Raw genomic sequence first — 16,564 nt, 5'->3', positions numbered from 1 at the left:
TGAAGCCTCAGGTTTTTAGCTCTAAGTGCTCTGAAGGTCAGCTTCCATTTTGAAAAGTCTAGAATGGAGCTTTTTTGCCCTGGTCAGCCTGTTTTTGCACATAAGCCTTAAAATCCCCAAATAAACAAACTGTGACCATGCCACTGGGTCTTGGTCAACTCTGCCAATCCACCTGACCTTCCTGGAGCTCCAGGGCCAAAGGCCACATGCTTATGTAGGGGTATCCAGGAGGAGACCAGCAACAAAACCTTGGGAGGAGCTGCTTCGGAGGCTCCTTTTAATCTTCATGTATTTCATTCTCTCATAAGGCTATTATAATTAGATTACCCAGCCTGCAGCAGGTGGCAGCAGATGGCAGTGTCTCATTTAGATCAAAATGGAACCAAACCTTTTAGGGAAACTTCCAAGTTTTCCCCCAGAAGGAACAAGAAGAATTTGGCCTGAATGGGAGGAGGTTTTTAGTGGGAAGGTCAAAGTGACTGGAACTCACCTTGGAGCAGAAATTGGAGCAGTAGGAAAAAAAAGATGAATCAGGATGCTATAAGAATAGAGTATGGCCTCAAAACCAACAAGACGTGTGTGGGTTCAAGGTCCACTTCTGACCCTGACTCTATGAATCCTAGCCCTGTCTGAGATACTAAATTGAAGAAAATGTGCCCCCTTTCATGGGAGAAAGAGTATCCTTCTCTGAGACTTCTGGATAATGAAGTCACGACTCCATTCTCATTCCTAAAAAATCATTTTCTGTGCACATGCCACAGGACAGAGGATGGCTCTGGAGTTTGAGATCTCGTGGGGTTAAACTTGTGACCTTGGCCAATTGGGCTTCAGTTTCCTTATCTATAAAATTGGGGGGGAGGAGCACTGCAGCAGATGACTTCCAAGACCTCCACTAAGTCTATGAGCCCATGCAATAACTATCCAAGCCAATAAACCAATCAATCCTCCAGGAGGGTGAGTGCCTATTTTTAGAAGAACAAATTGGAATGTGTTTTATTGTGGACTCTTAATTTTCCTCCTTACCTCTCTTTATATTTTTTTTCCATCGTTACTATGTCAAGAGACCACTTGCTGCTTTGCTGCCAACAGGGGCACTCAGGTCACGACTGAATGAAAAATTTGAGAAGGAAACCAAAGTCTAGAATCCCTGTTGAAGAGAGTCTGTCAGGGCATAGGATCCTGGGGTAGAGCTGGAAACTACCTTTTAGGTCACTGGCTTCAATCCCCTCATTTGGCAGATAAGGAAACTGAGGATTAGAGAAGACCAAGGCCACTTAGGAAGTAAGTCTCAGAGTCAGGATTTGAACCCAGATCTTCTGATCCCCCAAATCCTTTGCCTTTCAGTCTTCCACAAAGGTTTCCTTATCTTTATTTAAACATTAAAAATTGGTCCACATCATGTTTCTCAGGTATTTTGCTTTATAATTTTTGGATCCTTTCCCATCGGGGCAGTTGCAGTAAGTGACCATCTTTGTTTCCTTCCCTTACCTGTTCTATCTCCCTTAGAACTCATCAGGAACCAAAGGGAAAACAAGACCAGGGCTGCAAAACAGTACAAGTCCTCTGGAGGACTGGCACACTACTGGTTCTCATTCAACTATATCTTGACTTTTCTGTCAGGAAAAGATGAAGCTAGAGGAAGAATGTGGACCTTCTCCCTCCCTCATCATTTTCATTCTTTTCTTTAGACCTTGGATAATTGAATAAATAAAAAAATATTAAAAAAATGCAACCCCCCTACCCCAAAATAAATAACCTTTCAAAAAAAAAAAAAAAGGAAGAAGAAACATGAGATGTCCCAGGTATTATGTCCATGAAACAGGTGCCATGTTGACAATCCCCTTAAAGACCTGAAGTTCTAGGGGACCCTCTGCTTCCTGAGGGGCCCCATCCCTCTATTCTATCACTCCAATTGTCAGGAAATATTTCTTTATAACAGTCTGTATTTGCCTCTTTAAAACTTTGCCCTTTTCTGCCTTGAGGCCAAATGGAACAAGCCATTAGACTTTCTTCCATAAGACAGCTCCTCACATACTTGAGGCAGCTATTATGTCCCCAGGTATTAAATTGTAGATTCTAGATCATAGATTTGGAGCTGGAATGTCCCTGAGAGGTCTGGTCTAATCCACTTATTATCTATGTGAACTTAGGCAACTCTGGGCCTCAGTTACTTTTATCTGTAAAATGTAGGCATCTCTTTCTCACAGAGTTCCAAGAAACGAAAAGGACCCAGAGAGAAAAATTAATTATAGCCACTCTTTATTTGGTGGTAGAGAACTGGAAAATAAGGGAGTGCCCATTGGGCAATGATTAGACAGATTCCGGATGGTATATGAATTTATTGGAAAACTGTTGTCCACAGGACATGATGAAGGGAGTGATTTCAGGGAAGAAAAGACTTGTATGAATGGATATAGGATGCAGGGTGAAGTCAGCAGAACCAGGATAACAATTTATACGATAACAACAATGCTGTCTGGACACATTGTAGAGAGACTCAAAGAACTCCATTCATTGTAGTGGCCAACTGCACTCTCTAAGAGTCGTGATGAAGAGTGGTAACTATTTCCAGACAGAATGGAGAGGCTTTCAAGGTGCAGAATTTGTTTGGCTGGCTGAAACCAATTTATTGCAATGATGTTTTTTTTCCTTTTCCAACCCCCCCATCCCCCCAGTGTGGGGGGGGATGGGAAGGAATCAAATGCTTCTGAATTGAAAAAAAAATTAAAAATTAATTTAAAAAGAAATAAAATGAGGAGCTTTGTAGATTGGGAGTTGGAGAGAATCTGACTGGTCACCTAGTGTTCTCTTCAGAAGCCCAGAGAGAGAGTTCAGTCACCACACAGCATGGATTTGGATCTGGGTCCAACAGCACTCTGTCATTTTTTCTAGAGCTTTTCAGCTCCAGGTTCACCATTCTTAGTTCCTTCAGTCATTTTTTTTAGATTTTTTTCCAAGGCAAATGGGGTTAAGTGATTTGCCCAAGGCCACACAGCTAGGTAATTATTAAGTGTCTGAGGCTGGATTTGAACTCAGGTCCTCCTGACTCCAGGGCTGGTGCTCTATCCACTGCACCATCTAGCTGCCCCCTTCAGTCATTTTTCATATGATTTGATTTTCATACCATGACCTGTCCTGCTTGTCATCCAGTTTGTCAGTGATAGCCAGTGATAGAATGCATAGAGAGCTGGGTCTGCAGTCAGAAGGACCTGAGTTCCAATCCAGCCTCAACCCCTTTGCTGTGGGATCCTGGGCAAGTCACTTAACCTCTGTTTCCTCAAGTATAAATTGCAAATAATAACATATGTCTCCAGTGCTGCTGCAAAGGTCCAATGGGACAATAATTGCAGAGTGTGTCACAGCATTGGCGGACAATAGAGACTCCCTAAAAGTTTCTTTCCTTCCCTCCTTATTAATCGCATCCAGAATTAAACCTGCCACTTCATTCAGGGAATGGCCAGGGCATTGATCTACCCAGGATGTCTGTGTCCCTAAAGAGACTCCTGGTTTCCTTTGGCCATTTCATTCATTTGCACATGAATCACCCACCTTTCTGAGTTGTGAGGCTCTCACATACCTCCAAGAACACAGCAGGACCAGGTCACACCTGGTCATATCAGGCTGCCTGAAGCAGTCTTTCCCTTGTTTATCATCATTGCTGTCATTTCTTTGACCACATGTTGTCCTAGAAGGAACCTTTTCATGGGTGTGTCTCATACGTGTCTAGGTCCCTTGGAGCAGAGTCCATAGAAGAGACTTCTTTATGTCTCCACAGACTATCAGCTTGGAGAGACGTCTGTATCAGTGATGGAAGAATAGGTCCTTAAAAAGAAGTAGGCCTGGGAATGGGACAGGCCCAGCTAAATTCCTCTTGGGGACGTCATAATAATACCCTATTTTCCTGTCTTAGAATGGAAGGTCCTTGAAAGCAGATATGGTTCATTTTTTTTGGCGGGGAGGTAAGTCTTCATCTACCCAGTATTAAGACAGTAGATGTTGAATCTCCTCCAAAGAGTAGATGTTTAAATGTTGAGTTGAGTTATCTGCACTAATGGACAGTGAGCATTTGCACAGATCATTGAGGCAGTGAGGACTGTTTCATCTTTTGTCTTGTCTCTTCAGCAGTTGGCATGATACCCAGCACCTAGGTACTCGTTTGATTGGTTGCTAATCCAAGTTAAGTAAGTTCTTTGATGGCTGGCACCACCAGCTTTGTCTTTATGTTCTCAACAACAGACCCCTGGTTGCTTGGTCATTCAAAATGGAAGGTGATATTGGATCACAGGATAGATTAAAGTGGGGAGGCAACTGGTCTTTGGCCACATCATTCATCAAGATGATTAAAGCAGATGCCCTGGAAATATCCAATTTGGGCTCCCAAGATCCTGGTCTTCTAAGGCTCTTTGATGTTAAGGTAGAGGTGGATTCAGGTACCATCTCATCCCACTTCTCTGACATTTGACACCTCCTGTGAGACCACTTGTTGCATCTCATATGGTAGAATAAGTCCACTTCTCCCTCTGGGTTTCTAGTGGTTAAATTATCAGTAAGGTCACTGAGGGTTGATAGGAATCATGGCATTTCGCAATTATCAGGAAATTTAGAGGTGATTGGATGCTAGTCTCAGAGCTCCCCAGTTGTGCAGATAGAAAACCTGAGGCCCAGAATGGATTTGCCCAAGATCCCCAATGGTAGAGTCAAGATTAGAACTCTCTCCAAGCCTGGAATCTTTTCTCTGCTGAGCCTAGTTGTGAGGGATCAGGAGAAAGACCAATCATGAATCTGAAAATGGGCAACAAGGAGAGTTTGGGTGTAAATGGGTCAATAAGAAAGAAACTGGGGGAAATGGGAAGTGAGCATGGTTCTACCGTCTGTTTGGCTCAGTTTGAATTAGGAAATACACTTGTAGGTCAGAGAAATGAGAAATCTGGCATCCTCCTGTGGGTGGCAGGACTGGAGAAATGTGTCTGATGTTTGATGGGACTTTGGAGTGTCATCTCCTTGAGAGCAGGGATTGTTTCATGCTTTGTTTTGTTTTGTTTAGATTTTTGCAAGGCAAATGGGGTTAAGTGACTTGCCCAAGGCCACACAGCTAGGCCATTATTAAGTGTCTGAGGCTGGATTTGAACTCAGGTCCTCCTGACTCCAGGGCCAGTGCTCTATACACTGCGCCACCTAGCCACCCTGTTTCATGCTTTGAATTCCCAGGACCTAGCAACTTCATTATTCCTTGATCGGTCCATTTAACTGGACAGGACAAAGACTCTAGAGATAATAAACTACTTTGTTTTGGTACAAATCTGTGATTTCCTTCACATTAAATAAACTCTCCACGGTCAATGTCCATCTTATAAGGGATTTCCCCAAGTGACTCTGGCTCTGAAAGAAGGAGACTTGGGGTTTCATGGATTGCTGCCACCAGACTAACCAGCTTTCAGAGAGCAATGGAGAATCCACCAAAGCTCTGGATTTAGAGCCTCAGGATGCAGCTTTGAGATCCAACTCTGCTAAGGGACCCTGACCAGTCAGCAAGCATTCATTAGGTGACTACTGGGTATCAGGGGCAGCTAGATGGTATAGTGGATAGAGCATTGGTCTTGGAATCAGGAGGACAGGAGTTTGAATCCAGCATCAGATACCTGATGCTTACTAGCTGTGTGACCCTTCACAAGTCACTTCACCCTGACTGCCTCGCATCCAGGGCCATCTTCAGTCATCCTGGTTCCTATCTGACTACTGGACCCAGATGGTCCTGGAGGAAAAAGTGAGACTAGGGACAGCCCTGCCCTCACTCAAATCCAATTAAGTGATATCATGACAACCTGAGATGGTCTTCTTCAAGAACACAGGTCAAAAATCCTGTGTATCAGTCACTGTGCCAAGGCAGGGAATACAAGTACAAACAAGAAGAAAAACTGTCTCTGTCCTCATGGAGCTTCCATTCTAATGAGAGATTATAGAAAAGTCAAGTCTCTTAGCTTCCCTGGGTCTGTTTCTTCATCTATAAAATAAAGGGGTTCAACAATGGCTTCTGGGGCCCCTTCCAACTCTCAACCTGGGATCTTGTCAAATGATCCAAGTGTCTCCAAGAGAGGCGCCAGACTTGGATGACCGTGGCTGGACATTCCTTAAGAAGACATTCCACTTCTTTACTGGTTTGTCCCTTTTTTCTCTTGAGTTCATAGAGTTTGTGATGGCTTGTTTGTGTTGACAGCATGCACCACAAGGAAGACACACAACAATAATGAATGTCTAGTAGCAAAGGGACATTGGGAGAAGTAAACACACAGAATCAAAAAGAGTAGAAAGTACATTCTCAATATTTTTATTGTGAAAATCTAATTCCTTTAAAAAAAAGACAAAAGATTCATGTAGAATGACCTTTGTCTCTTTAGAGGAATAGTTTGTGTGTGTGTGTGTGTGTGTGTATTTATGGCAATTCCAGGTAGTCTTTAGTTTGGCTCATGGCTTTCATCCAAAAATAGATGTTAGGGAAAGGGATATTTGGGGGAAGTTGAATATTTTATTAACTTGGAAATCCATTTGCTTTTGAATGAATGGATTAGTGCATTAGCCATCTTCTTGAAAAGGAGGATGCCATCCTTAAGGATTTATTCTCAATAGCTTGTAACTAAGCACTCTCTGTTTCCTAGCTGACCAGGAGGCTTATTTATTCTCTTTAATAAAACTATTGGATAAATCAATTCTGTTAACAAGTTTTCTTCAAAGTCCCCAGGGTTTCAGGGTGTTCATTGAGGGACTATTGGGATTTTTTTCTACTCACAAAGAGAATTTAAAATGAATCAAATCAGTCAACAAGCTTTCTTTTTTTGAATACCTGTTATACGCCTGTATTAACTACAGAGGTAAGACAAAGAACCAGCCCTGCCCTCAAAGAATTTACCTTCCATTTGCTCAGTAAGACATGTAAAAGTGATAAGCAAAACAAAAACAGCTGGGCAGGGGATGAAGGGGCAAAGAGAAGTCTAAAAAGCAGAAATGAGGAAGAACATTCTGGGCTTGGTACAAAAGGAAAGAGGGGACTGCAAACATTTATTAAGCATCTACTGTATTCTAAGAATAGAAGCAAAAAGAAAGGTGGCCCTGTCCACTAGAAACTTGCATTTAAAAGGGTATGGGCAACTTAGGGATTGTCCAGGAGAGTCAGCAACATAGGCAAGATCCACCTCGGGGTTGTCCTGAAATGGAAGGTCTGAGAGGAGCATCCAATCCTAGGAAAAAGGGGGTAGGGGAAAAGGGTCCCTCTTCTGTGAATTCCAGGGATAGAGGTAACTTCCAGGATGAGCAGGTTTGTGGGGCCTGGGAGACCAAGTCTGGGAAAGTAAGGATTGCAATTTAGAGAGGAATGAATAGGAGATGCTGTCCTATATGAGGAACATCCTGGAGGCTCATTTGGATGGATTGTAGTGTGAGTGAATGAATGAAGAGATGAAAAAACCAAGTTGTGAACTACTTACTATGAAAACCTAAGGTTATAAATAGAAAACTTGACAATTCTTGTTTTAAGAAGTTCCTTTTCTTAATTGGAAAAGCAACACCTTTACTCTAGGCAAATTCTGTTGCAGAGCAGATGGAAATGTCCAGAGAGTTCTATGATGGGTTGAGAGTGAATCTCAGGGGTCCTTCAAGTACATCTGCCATGCAGGGCAAGAGTCCCCCAACTTTAGAAATAGGGGAGAGGACCTGAGGGTCTGTTTGGAGTCTGAGGGCCCTGTGGGCCAGCCAGGACTGGCCTGGGATCCTCCTTACGGGCTCTGAGATGGTCTAGGGAGGGACAATGAAAGAGAGTCATGTGAAATAAATCAGTCCAAGAATATGGTTAATCCTAAAGGTGATCTAGAGGTGTGAGAAAGATACCAAGAATGTTAGTTGATAATTGTTTTTCAGTCTTGGTTCAAAGTTCAGGATTTTCCAAAGTACCTCCTGGACATGTGGAGTTTAAGACTGTGGTTTGGGTTTTTTTTTTAACCTCTTGGTGAAGGTGTTCTTACGTCCCCAGTTCAGCTGGTTTGTCTTTTTTTCCCTTTAAAGGCAAAAGGAATCTTTTCATTCTGTGGAACACATAGTTGGTCTCCTTGAAAATAATGATCTTTATTCCTTCTGTGGTCTCCTTGATCTAGCTAACCCTCTCCATCCTGCAGATTGCAGCCCTTATCTACCCACTGCTCATCCTCTGTGACTTGTCCACAGTCTCATGATATGAACACCCTGAGTCTAGTAGGGACCTTCCTTTGCTTTCTAGTGCCTTTCCAGCCATTGTGACTGTCTGCTCCGTCATTTCTCCCCCTTGCCTTGAACAGAATCCTTTTTTCTTTTTTTTAATTAAAGATATTATTTGAGTTTTACAATTTTGCCCCCAACTTTACTTCCCCCCCCCACCATGGAAAGCAATCTGTCAGTCTTTACTTTGTTTCCATGTTGTACCTTGATCCAAATTGGGTGTGATGAGAGAGAAATCATCTTAAGGAAGAGACAAAAAATCTAAGAGATAACAAGATCAGACAATAAGATATCTGGTTTTTTTCCTAAATTAAAGGGAATAGTCCTTGAACTTCGTTCAAACTCCATGGCTCTTTCTCTGGATACAGATGGCACTCCCCTTTGCAGAGAGCCCCAAATTGTCCCTGATTGTTGCACTGATGGAATGAGCGAGTTCATCAAGGTTGATCATCACCCCCTTGTTGTTGTTATGGTGTACATCAGTTCATGCAAATCCCTCCAGGCTTCCCTGAATTCCCGTCCCTCCTGGTTTCTAATAGAACCATAGTGTTCCATGACATACATAGACCACAGTTTGTTAAGCCATTCCCCCAATTGAAGGACATTTACTTAATTTCCAATTCTTTGCCACCACAAGCAGGACTGCTATGAATATTTTTGTACAAGTGATGTTTTTACCCTTTTTCATCATCTCTTCAGGGTATAGACCCAGTAGTGGTATTGCTGGGTCAAAGGGTATGCTCATTTTTGTTGCCCTTTAGGCACAGTTCCAAATTTCTTTCCAGAAAGGTTGGATGAGTTCACAGCTCCACCAACAGTGTAAAGTGTCCCAGCAGAATCCTTTTCTTAAAGATCCAGTTAATCTCAAGACCAGCAAAGTCAAGTCTAAACTCTTTCTTTGTTGTGGGGCCTCTAGGACTCATTCCAATTTGGGCTCCCAAGATCCTGGTCTTCTAAGGCTTTTTTAATGTAGAGGTAGCGGTGGATTCAGGCACCATCTCATCCCACTCCTCTGACATATCCATCTCTTTCTGGGTCCCTTCACATGAACACAGCTCTCTTGCTGAGGGCTGAGAATTCCTGGCTGGCATTTTCCTCACTGTGAGGGCATCAACCCTGAAGCTGTTGTCCACTTCAGGTGACCGTCTAGACACATTTGTGATGTTCTGTGTCTGACCTCAGTGGGTCTCCCTCTGTTTCCATCGTCCCCTGCTGGTCCAACTTTTCCAATAATGTGGTCAATGGAGGAGAAAGCCAAAACAAAACACAAATCTTCCCTCTTCTTCTTACCCAGAGATTCCCTCCCAAGGTTTGTCTTGAATTAGAATCCTCCAACCTGGAAATCTTCCACAGGGAGATTATAATGGCCACGGCTGGGTTATCCTTTGCCAAATACAGGTTCCCATTGAATAGGATAAAGGGTTCATAAGGTGTAGACAGTCTTAGTTATACATGTTTAAAACCCAATCTGTCAGTTAATTGATTGGGGTAGGGATGAGGGAGCCCTCCTCCCTTATATACAAATTAAGGCCCAGAGAGATGAAGGATTTCCCCAGGGCTACAAAGGGGGCAAGAACAAAGCTAAGGTTCGACCTCAGTTTGGACTCCAACCTCTTTCAAGATGACCCTTGGATGGAAGCAGCAACTTCCAATAGAAGATTTCTCCTTGGAAAGACACCCAGAGGTCATGCTTTTCTCCTTTACACTGACCTTGATGGAAACGGAGTAGATGGGCAGATTGTTTATGGCACTCCTGACCTGCTGCTCTCCCCTTACTTGGGGAATGGTGGGGGAGGTGGGGTGGGGAAGATAATCCTCATTCCTCTGTTGCTCTCTTTCTTAAAGGATCTTCCTGGCAGGCTTGGGGCCTCCTGCTGTCTCCCCAAATGTCTCTTTGGGAACAAGGTCAAACCCATCCTGGGACTTTTCTTGGTTTTGGGTATAAACTCCCTTGACAAGGAAGCAGGCCATGCACATCAGATGCTTTTGAGAAATGATGAAAGCATCACCACGCTCTCACTAGCCACCATTTTCATTGTGTTTCTGTCCATCTTGCCTGGTCATCATGCACTTCCACTTTACCACAACCTCATGAAATGAGTCCTGATGGCTGGGATTGTCCTTCTGTAGATGAGGAAATGAGACTTAGGAATGAGCCAAGATGTATGTATCTCTTGGGGCAGGATTCAAACCCAGGTCTTCCTGATTTTAAGGCCAGCCCTTTATCCAGTATATCATGGTGGCTGCCTTCCTTGTGCTCCTAATGGGAGAGGCTTGAATTCTCTAGATGCCAGATTCCTCCCAGCAGTTTTCATAATCTTGATAAAAATGTCCCTCTCTTTCTACCAAATAGATTGGGAAGTTTTTGTCTGTCCAATTGCCAGCTGTCCCATTCTACCCCTGAGTGATAGGACGGAAAGGGTTAGTGGCCAGCTGCAGCCTCTAAAGCCCTGCCATCGGACAGTCTCCAGGGTACACTGTGTCCATTGTGGGGTGAGCCACAGTCATTTGGACATAGTCCTAAGTGGATGCCCAGGATGGATGAGCCGGAGCTGATGCCTAAGGATGAGGCAGGCCCAAGGCCTTTGCCAGGAAGACCATGGTGCTGCTGAGCCAAGGCCGAGAAGCCATGTCCACCCGGAGCAGGGGCCATGCGAGCAGATCAGGGGCTTCTCTAAGTGTCCAAGTCTAACTTGCCTTTACCAGAGCCTTCTGGTGGGATTCAGGAGCCAGATCAGGATTTACAAGTAGAGAAAGAAGCCCCCCTTGGCCCACTCCCCTCTAGAGTGGAGTACAGCCTCTTCACCAATTAGCCCTGGCAGTGGGGCCCCTCTTGTCACCGAGGGAAGATTCCCAGGCTGGGGCACAGCTGGCCAGAACTCTTTCTTAATGACCACACCCACCCGGAAGTGGGCTGTGCCCAAGTCAACCCTCCACCCTCCAGGTAGGGTCTGACCCTGGTAATCTGATCATTCCCTCAGATCCTCCCCACTTTCTTAGCATGCTGGGAAGACTGCAGGTACTGATTAAGTCAACAGTATAGTCCTGAGGGCTTTCAGGCCTGCCTGGCCTCCCTAGGACTCTGAAGCTCCCTGCTTGGGTCTATCCCCCTGGCAGTGCTCTAGGGAAGACTGAGCTGGTTCTTTCTATTTACTCTCTGTGGGACCTGGAACAAGTCACTGGACTTGTTTCCTGTTAAATGACGGGGGTTGGACTTGGAAGCTTCCCTCCAACTCTAGCCCTGGGATCTGGCTGTCCATCCTGGGACCCTGTTGGCCAGCGCCTGCCTTGGAGGGGCCTGGAGAGAGGGAGCTGGCAAGATCCTGCTGGAGGTAAGCCCCATCTCCAGGACTGTGGAGGAGGAGATGCAGCTAGAGCTCAGTGGGTTGGTGCGGGATAAGGAGTCCCTACTCCCCCTGAGGCCCTTTTTGCACAATTTGGGCCATTTATGTAATTGGACTAGTCACTCACTTCCCTCTTATTGACTCAAACAAATGAAAAAAAAATGTTCTGAGAAAGTGGACTCTAAAATGAGTCAATCCATGGTAGACACAGTAGCCTCCAGGGCTGACTTGTCATGAGCAGAGATGTCGCCCACCTGTCTTGGGTTCAGGTGCTCCTACTAATCTGTCCCAAAAGTGTAGGTTCTGCATGTTCATCCTGATTTTCCTGGCACCATCCCCCTTAGACACACACCACACCAAATCATCCATCTGCTAAGTCTGTGGTAGGCCCTACTCTCCTCACCTGCTTCTAGCCTAGTTTGGACCTTTTCTGGTCTCTCTCCGGCTCCCTAGTTTCTTTTCTAAGTGTCTATGTGGCTAATTGAGAGGGCTGGTCTTGGATGTTTACTAATTTTGTGGCCCTGGGCAAGTCAATTCACCTTTATCAGCCTCCTTTTCTATAAAATAGGCATAATAATAACTCTTGCCTCCAAAGCTTGTTTGAGGAATTAATGAAAGCACTTTGCTAACCCTCAAGCCCTATGTAAATACTCATTATTATGTTTCTGTGTATTTGTACTTAAAGTTTAGAATATCAGCTTTGTGTGGGCAGGTACTGGTTTTATTTTTGTTTCTGTGTTGCTCTTGGCCATTGAGGACTTTTACCAAAAGATGAAAAAAGGTTTTAAAACAGACTTGACTTTTCAAATGTCTCTTTGGTCTCAATTCACTGGTGCCTGAGGTCTTTCCCATCCCTATTTCTGGAATCAAAACTCTGAATCTATGACCCCAACCCCTCCATGTCGCTTTCCTTGAATAAAGAAGAGTATTTTTCTCCAGAAGTATCTTGTGAGGGGAGGGCAGTTAGGTAGGCTCCATGGATAGAGCAGCTGCTCTGGACTCAGGAGGACCTGAGTTCAATCCAACCTCACTCTTAATACTTAACTGTGTTACCTTGGGCAAGTCACTTAATCCCCTTGCCTTGTAAAAACTTAAAACTAAAAAAAAATGAGTATGTCTATGGGATGGAGATTGGCTTGACAAGTCTCATTTCCATTCTGAGCCAACCCTTTACTTTGTCAGACTCATTGAACACAGAAGTTGTCTCTGTCTGTCTCCTCCCCTTCCTCCTTCTCTATATCTCTGTCTCCTCTGCTTTTGTCTGCCTGTGTTTGTGTGTATGTGTTTGTGTTTGTGTGTGTGTGTGTGTGCCTGCACATAAAATTCCATTGACTAAGAGACTAAGAGGAAGGAGGAAGTATGTCCTGGATAGTCCTGGCCAGGGTTAACTCGCCCATCGTCCTTTCTTCCTTCCAAATGCGCCCAACTTGCCAGGCCAGCTGCCGCTTGTAGGCTAATGTTTTACGATCCTCACCGAGTGAAGCCTGGTCCAGTTTGCAGCCTTTCACCCCAAAGGCTTCTGAAGCCCCGGCCTTCTCCTGGCTTTAAGTCCCTCTTGGAGAGGGGCCTTGGCTAGTCAGAAGTCAAGGCTCCTCCACATAAAGCGGGTCTCGGACTGCAGGCTCTTCTGTGCCCACTCCGGAGGGACTGCGCCCTGCCTTTCTATTTGCCTTTCGCCACACTCCGCTGCCCTGGGGGCCTCATGAAGGGTGCCACGGCCTCGGGTGGTCCTCGCGGGGGCACTCAGACGAGCTCAGGAGGTGGCGCCTCCGGAGATGGGCACGATCCCGGCTCCCCAGGTCGGCACGGTGGCACCATCGCCCTCCTCGCCCCGCCCCGGCAGGCGGGTGCTGTCATCGGGCCGTTCTCCTGGGGGAGGCGCTGGGCCGGGGCTCGGGCTCCGAGGTCACTGCCAAGGCGGGCCCCGGGGGGGGGGGGGCGGCTGTGCCCGGGCCTGGCGTGCCTGCGTCCGCGCGAGGACGTGTCCGCGAGCTCATCCGGGCTCTTCTTGCCCCGTCCCCCACGCGCGGGCCCGGCGTGGCCAGGTGTCACGGCCCCGTGTCGGGCCCGGTGCCGGCCCCCGTGGCCGCGGCCTGATTGGCGGGCTTTGTTGATTCCGACCCCCCCCGCGGGCGGGCCCTCGCGGAGCCCCCTGATTGGCCGGGCGCGCTCCCGGGCCCGCCCCCTCCCCGCGGGCCGGCCAACCCCCGGGCGGGCCCTGCGCGCCCCCGCCGCGCCGCCCGCCGCCGTCCATTCATGAATCCGTGACGTCAGCCGGGCCGGGCGGGGGGCGGGGGTCCCGGGGTCGCCTCGGCCCCTCGGCCCGGCCTTCCTCCTCTCCGCGAGCCGCGGTGGAGCCGCAGCGGCCGAGCCCGCGGGCGCCCGGCGTGAGTACGGGGTGGGGAGCGGGGCGCGTCGGGGCCCGCCCGCTGTCAGCCGGACCTCCGGCGGGGGGCGCCTGGGGCGGAACGGGGGGCGCCAGCGGGCCGAGGGCGGAGCCGGGGGCGCATCCCGGGGCCCCCCTCGGGGCGCAGGCTGCGCCCAGAGCCCCGGCCGGGCCCCCCAGGCGGCTCGCGCCAAGCCGGGAAGGCCGGGGGGCGCCTCGGGGGGCCGCGGGCACCAGCCGCCCGCGGGGGCCGGCCAGGGGGAGGCGGCGGCGGGGCTGGCTCGGCCGGACCCCCCGCCTGGGCCGGGGACGCGGCCGGCAGAAGCCCGGACTCAGGCTCGGAGGAGCGGCCGCACGTGTGTGTGCCGGGGGGCACAGGGGTCCCGAGAGGCGGAGAAGATGGAGAGGAGAGAGGGGAGGGACGGCCGGAGGGGAGGGAGGCAGAGAGAGAAGACAGACGGCAGTGGCAGAGCCCGGTGAGTGCCAGGGAGGCAGGAGGAGGCAGAGGCCTGGGCACGGAGGGGAGGCCAGGGCTGCCTCTGGAGTGTCCGCCGCAGATGGTCACTCGCCCGCTTTCCTGCTGCCTCACACCGTCTGACCATGCTAAGAACTTTGGTGCCAAGAACTTTGCTTCTGGCTCTTCGTGGCTGTAGCTTCTGAGAAGGGGGGGCAGAGCCCCTCCCCGGGCACTAGATTGGGGTGACCTTCCCACCGGGCTTCAGGGCTTGTTGGTTGAACTAGTGTTTGGGCGACGGGGTCACCCCGTCCCCTTCCCAGTTGCCAGCCGGGGCATTGAGGAAAGCAAGCCCTTGGCCCACCCTGGTTGCCTTCTTGGGGCCGGGCTAAGAGTGGGGACAGTGATGCCCCAAGATCCTGCCTGGCCCCTTCAGGACCTGAGGGGAGGTGGAGGCCCTTCCATGGCTCCCTCAGAATAGCTGCCTTCTGCATCCCCATCCTCGATCCAGAAGCCTGTCAGCATTTTCTTTTTCTGGCCTTTATCACCATGTACTTTGTCTCAATTATTTCTTCATTTGTTTCCTTTTGTTTTTTATCTTCGTCTTTATTTTTTCCCCCAGTTCCATGTAGAAACATATTTCACTTTGCAAATCCTCTGCCTTCCCACTCCACTCCCCCTCATTGAGAAAGCAAGTTACTAGATAGAAGTTAAAAATGTGTAGGCATGAAAAAACATTACTACAATAGACACGTTGTGAAGGTAAACAAAGCTTCCCCCCAAAAGAGAAGTCTCAAGAAAGATAAAGTGGGGGAAAAAAGGGTGCATCGATCTGTATTCGGACACTGTCCGCTCTGGCTTTGGGATGATCAGTATGCTCTATTATAAATCCTTCGGCGTTCTCTTGGGCCACATCATTTCAACTATTTATATTTAAACTCCTTTTAAGGCTCCAGAAACATTCTCCATCACCTACTATGTACCAGATATCAGGTGTGAGGAGTCAGAGGAGTGACAAAAACTCAATAAGACCTAATTCTCCTCCCTTGCATTGACTGGACCAAAAGACAAAAGGGACAAGGGATATCCTTTCTTTATATAATTTTTTATTTTTCTAATTGCATTATGAAAGTTTCCCAACATTCATTCCCTTGCAGATTCACTGGTTACACATTTTTCTACCCCCCCTCCCTTCCCACCTCACCCTGGTAAAAGTTGTGCATGTACTTTTGTACTTAACTTATTTACATATTAGTCATAGAAGAGGAAGGGAAAACATAAGAGAAGTTTTAAAAAAAAGTGAACATGGGATCTATTCAGATTCTGTGGGGTTTTGGTTTGTGTTTTTATTTTTTCCTGTGGATGCAAAATGGCCTTGTCCTTGATCTCTGAGCCGCTGAGAGGCGTTTCAACCCTACTAGCTGAGCAACTTACAATGTTGCTGTTCGCTGTACAATGTATTCTTGATTCTGCTCCCTTCACTCCTCATCAGTTCATTTGTCTTCTTCCATGTTTCTCTAGAGTCCAACTGTTCATGGTTTCTTATAGCTCAGTTGCACTCCATAACTTTCATATGTATCATTTGTTCTGCCATTCTCCAATTTATGGGCATCCATCCCCCCCAATTTCCTATTCTTTGCCATCATAAAAAAATATTTTTGAACATGCAGGACTTTTTCCATTTTTAATGATTTCTTTTAGATACAGACCTAGTAGTATTAGTATTTCTGGGTCAAAGGATATGATCAGTTTTATTGCTCTTTGGGTCTAGTGCCAGAGACAAGGGATACCTTACAATACATGCCTTTGGGAGAGGCAGTATGGTAGAGTAAAGGGAGTTAGTGGGGAGAATTTGAGTGATTCAGGCAATCTCAGAAAAGTCTCAGTTCAAGTAAAACTTCTCAGTCTCAGTTTCCTGACCTGAAACATAGGAATAAAATGAAGTAACTGCCCTTCAGCCCTTTGGAGGCCAGAGAGTACTTATATTTGATGGCCTCTAACTCTCTTCCAACAGTAAATCTAGGATCATAATATTTTTTAAAAAAAGCTATCCGAGGGGCGGCTAGGTGGCACAGTGGATAGAGCACTGGCCCTGGAATCAGGAGTACCTGGGTTCAAATCTGGTCTCAAACACTTAAT

General features: G+C 47.1%; 1 protein-coding gene across 16 annotated transcripts in view; it reads left to right on the top strand.

Annotated features, from left to right (window-relative positions):
• MAP3K13 (mitogen-activated protein kinase kinase kinase 13) overlaps positions 1 to 16,564 on the top strand; it is a 179,451-nt gene that overhangs the window by 75,682 nt on the left and 87,205 nt on the right. Inside the window, exon 1 of one of the 16 annotated variants that reach the window (XM_074189577.1) lies at positions 10,052 to 11,573. The exons of 14 other annotated variants lie outside the window; for them this stretch is intronic. The gene's annotated coding sequence lies outside the window, so the exon portion shown is untranslated. Of the gene's footprint in view, positions 1 to 10,051; positions 11,574 to 13,839; positions 13,973 to 16,564 lie in introns of those variants that run through there. One more of the 16 variants, XM_074189578.1, reaches the window with a different exon arrangement.

The sequence above is a fragment of the Macrotis lagotis genome, chromosome 5 (assembly GCF_037893015.1).
Source record: "Macrotis lagotis isolate mMagLag1 chromosome 5, bilby.v1.9.chrom.fasta, whole genome shotgun sequence".
NCBI classification, from domain to species: domain Eukaryota; kingdom Metazoa; phylum Chordata; class Mammalia; order Peramelemorphia; family Peramelidae; genus Macrotis; species Macrotis lagotis.
This window is presented reverse-complemented; position numbering and strand designations above follow the sequence as displayed.